The sequence below is a fragment of the Mus caroli genome, unplaced genomic scaffold, assembly GCF_978045245.1.
Source record: "Mus caroli unplaced genomic scaffold, Mus_caroli_1 scaffold_13, whole genome shotgun sequence".
Taxonomy (NCBI): domain Eukaryota; kingdom Metazoa; phylum Chordata; class Mammalia; order Rodentia; family Muridae; genus Mus; species Mus caroli.
The window spans coordinates 120,666,212-120,671,282 of NW_028227268.1; the positions used below are offsets into that span (position 1 = coordinate 120,666,212).

Genomic DNA, 5,071 nt, shown 5'->3' on the forward strand with positions numbered 1-5,071 from the left:
GTTTTTTTCGTAATATTCTGGGTCCTACCCGTGTGATTTTCTCATTTTCCACCTTTTTCAGTGTTTCTTGCCATATTCTGGGTAATACAGTGTGAATTTTTAATTTTCCACTTTTTTCATGGTTTCTCGCTATATTCTGGGTCGGACAGTGTGAATTTTTAATTTTCACGTTTTTCAGGGTTTCTCGGCATATTCTGGGTCCTGCAGTGTGATTTTGTCATTTTCCACATTTTTCAAGTTTTTTCGTAATTTTGGTTCCTACAGTGCGAATATGTCATTTTCCAACTTTTTCAGGTTTTCTCGCCATATTCCGGGTCCTTCATTGTGAGTTTTTAATTTTCTACTTTTTTTAAGGGTTTCTAACCATATTCTGGGTCCTACAGCATATATTTTTAATTTTCCACATTTATCATGGTTTCTCAGCATAATCTGGGTCCTACAGTGTTTATTATCTCATTTTCGACGTTTTTCAAGTTTTTTTCGCAATTCTGGGTCCTATAGTGTGATTTTCTCATTTTCCACCGTTTTCAGGTTTCTCGCCATATTCGGGGTCCTTCAGTGTGAGTTTTTAATTTTCTACTTTTTTCAGGGTTTCTTGCCATAATCTACGTCCTACAGTGTGAATTTTATATTTTCCACGTTTTTCAGGGTTTCTCGCCATATTCTGTGTCCTACAGAGTGATTTTCTCATTTTCCACGTTTTTCAAGTTATTTCGTAATTCTGGGTCCTACAGTGTGATTTTCTGATTTTCCAACTTTTTCAGGTTTTCTCGCCATATTCGGGATCCTTCATTGTGAGCTTTTAATATTTTACTTTTTTTCATGGTTTCTCACAATATTCTGATTCCTACAGCATGTATTTTTAATTTTCCAAGTTTGTCAGGGTTTTTTTTTTTAAGTATAAAAAGAAAACCATACTTTATTTTCCTGTTAACACTAAGCCATATATTCACAAAGTGTTCCAATTACTCAGTCACATCCACAACCCAATCACTACCTTAACTGTTCCCTGAGAAACAGTCAAATGACAGAAACCCACCGTGAGACTCCAACTAGAGAACAGCAACATTGCTATACTATGTATAATTTATGAACTTAATATAGGTTAGTCTCTCAGATATTTACCAGGTTTATTTAAAAATTACTAACCCCAATGATTTATGGTGACAGTAATATAAACACCTAATTTCAGTCAATGTTCGAACATAACTTCTTAGAAGATAACTGTGGGCTCAGATACAGTGATGACCGTGACCACTGGCACAGCACAGGCTCTGACAGGCGTCGACTCTACACACACTCTCAGTGTGCTGTCATTTCCCAATTTGTCTGTGTATACTTGTCTTATAATACAATACAAATCATTTCTTCAAATAATTAGAAAAACAAACAAGATGAATGCATTTTTCAGTTTCATTTGCAAATAGCTCTTAAATAAAAAAGAAGTTTCTTTTGTTAAATTGGTAAAGATGGCTTCAGCTGTCCCAACTGCACAGGTCTCTATTCTGTCTTAGTGCCTTGTTACAGTGTGGCATAGAGACCTCAGCGTTTAATGAGAAACTCCACTAATCATGTCATGTTATGTAAGTCTGCACTTAAATTCTTCTTTTTTTTTTTTTTTTGGTTTTTCGAGACAGGGTTTCTCTATGTAGCTCTGGCTGTCCCGGAACTCACTCTGTAGACCAGGCTGGCCTCGAACTCAGAAATCCGCCTGCCTCTGCCTCCCAAGTGCTGGGATTAAAGGCGTGCGCCACCACCGCCCGGCTGCAATTAAATTCTTAAGACGATGAAATAAGAAATCAAAGTATGACCACTTATCAACACCACTTAACCTGTGAATTATCGTAAATAGTCTTATGTGTGCATATACTTCAAATAATAAGCTTTTAAGGAGGGAGAATAAAATTAATACACTATCTTTTTTTCATATCTATTTAATGCTGCCTAGGGTTAGGTGAAAAGATTAATATTACTAAAAGGAAAACTCAAACTATATTAAGGACTATTTTCTAAGTAGTTACAACAATTTCAAAAATCAAAGGTAGGCAGTACAGTTTTCCTGTAGTGTAACATCACTGCTAGTATGAGGTATGCTCTGTAAGCAATTAATACAAATATAAATAGGGAAGCGCCATCACTAACCATAGTTTGGTAAATAAATTTCCTGACTAGTGTACTTCCCAGAGGACTAAGGGAAACAAGAAGGGGCAAGTCCATGGGACATCACGTTTGTGCCTTGTCATTGTCACCATGGACTTAATGATCCACTGTCACGAAACAGGCAATGTTTCCAAGTACACTGGCCTGGAGTACACTTGATGTCGAGGGAGCTTAAGTATCACTAACAGCTCCTCGGGTTGCTCTGAACATATACATGATCGGTATGCAGATCAAATGCTATAAACAGAACTTTTAAACACTTTTATCTCATTTTGGAAAAGTTAACCGTACAGATGGAATACTACTGAATTTTCTAAAATTAAATTAAATTAAAACTTAGGGATGAAAACAAAGCAAATATGATCTCTTTAGTACTTGTTAGGTGCTTGTGTGAAACACAAGCTCATTCTTCTATAGATTTGAAAGGACTGTGATCCAATGATTGTTTAGCAGCAATTTTACCAAACTGTAAATTCTTTTATTAACAGGCATTATAAACAGATAATACTAAACTTATTTAAAAACCATGAGTGCCACACCAGTGAATATACAGCTCATGAATAACTTAAAATGTATTTCCCATTTAAAAAGGCAACACATAGCATACAAAACCCTATACTAAACAAATAAGCTATTATATGGATACATGATTGATGTGTCTAAAATGATATATATACAGTACATCATTGTTAATTATGTGATCAGTACATTGTTCTACGTGATTCCTTCATGCTTCACTTTCCCCAGAAACTGAGTTCTGAACTTCCTCTTCTAAAATTGGTACAATCAGGTTATCCTTCGACATCAGATTATATTTCATCACAAATTTGGTAAACCGATGACATAAAAATGTTTCATTTTCATATTCATCAAATATCTGCCAGTGATGAAAATAGGCATGTGAAAATATTCTATAAATCCTACGGCACACTGATCCTAGTTTTGCTACAGATGATTCTTTTATGCTAACCCTGCTGGGAAAATATTTATTGCTATTCAGAAGACATGCAGCACCATCCAGTGTGTGTCTTGTATAATCTATGGCAGGACACTCTTTTGGAGTTTTATGAGCTGCACAAAGAAAAATCCATTGTTCAGTTGCTGTCATCTGAGTACAGGTATCTGGATGGCATTCACTCTGAAGTTTGACAGCAAGTCCATTTAGTTCAAGGCAGAATTGCCTTAAATGTTCATACTTCCATACACCTTCATCTTGGCCTTCAGGTGATTCAAGAATTTTGTCAATATTGGAGCAGTCTGCCCTTATGTTCTGTTGAATATACTGCTGAACAGCAAGTGTACTGTCCATTTCATCAAATGATTCATCAGGCCAATTATAGAAATCCTGCGCCTTGGTGCCTGGCCTGTTCCTCCTCAGCACTGCCGTCCCCTCCGCCATGACCATAGTGCCAGAGTCTGGGCGGCTCGTTTGTCAGGGTTTTTCGGCATATTCTGTGACCTACAGTGTGATTTTCTCATTTTCGACGTTTTTCAAGTTTTTTAGCAATTCTGGGTCCTACAGTGTGATTTTCCCATTTTCTACCTTTTCAGGTTTTCTCGCCATGTTTGGGGTTCTTCAGTGTGAGTTTTTAATTTTCTACTTTTCTCAGGGTTTCTCGCCATATTCTGGGTAACACAGTGTGAATTTTTAATTTTAAACGTTTTTAAGTTTTTTTGTCATATTCTGGGTCCTACAGTGTGATTTTCTCATTTTCCAACTTTTTCAGTTTTACTCGGCATATTCTGGGTCCTACAGTGTGAGTTTTTAATTTTCCACGTTTTTCAAGGTTTCTTGCCATATGCTTGTCCTACAGTGTGAATTTTTAATGTTCCACATTTTTCAATATTTCTCGCCATATTTTTGGTCCTACAGTGTGAATATTTAAGTTTCCATGTTTTTCAGGTTTTCTTGCCATATTCTGGGTCCTTCAGTGTGAGTTTTTAATTTTCCTCGTTTTTAAGGTTTTCTCGCCATATCTGGGTACTTCAGTGTGATTTTCTCATTTCCACGTTTTTCAGGTTTTCTTGCCATATTCCAGGTCCTTCAGTGTGAGTTTTTAATTTTCTACTTTTTTCAGGGTTTCTCGCCATATTCTGCGTCCTACAGCGTGTGTTTTTAATTTTCAACGTTTTTGGGTTTCTCGGCATATTCTGGATCCTACAATATGATTTTCTCATTTTCGACGTTTTTCAAGTTTTATAGCAATTATGGGTCCTACAATGTGATTTTCTCATTTTCCACCTTTTTCAGGTTTTCTCGCCATATTCGGGGTCCTTCAGTTTGAGTTTTTAATTTTCTACTTTTTTCAGGGTTTCTTGCCATGTTCTGAGTCCTACAGTGTGAATTTTATTTTTTTCATGTTTTTCAAGGTTTCTTGCCATATTCTAGTCCTACAGTGTGAATATTTAATTTTCCATGCTTTTCAGGTTTTCTCGGCATTTCCATGTTTTTAAGGTTTTCTTGCCATATTCCGGGTCCTTTAGTGTGCATTTTTAATTTTCCACATTTTTCAGGTTTTCTCGCCATATTCGGGGTCCAAAAGTGTGAATTTGTAATTTTAAACCATTTTACGTTTTTTTTCGTCATATTCTGTGTCCTACAGTTTGATTTTCTCATTTTCGAACACTTTCAGGTTTTCTCGGCATATTCTGGGTCCTACAGTGTGAATATATAATTTTCCATATTTTTCAGGTTTTCTAGCCATATTCTGGGTCCTTCATTGTGAATTTTTAATTTTCCACGTTTTTCAGGTTTTCTTGCCATATTCCAGGTCCTTCAGTGTGATTTTTTTAATTTTCCACGTTTTACATTGTTTCTTGCCCTATTCTATGTCCTACAGTATGAATTTTTAATTTTCCAATTTTTTCATGGTTTCTTTCCATATTCTGGGTCCTCCAGTGTGAATTTTTA

The 5,071-nt window shown here is 35.9% G+C and overlaps 1 pseudogene; it reads right to left on the reverse strand.

The window, feature by feature from the left end:
• Positions 1 to 2,056: 2,056 nt before the first annotated feature.
• LOC147001622 (MOB-like protein phocein pseudogene) lies at positions 2,057 to 3,580 on the reverse strand (annotated as a pseudogene).
• Between the last annotated feature and the right edge of the window lie 1,491 nt (positions 3,581 to 5,071).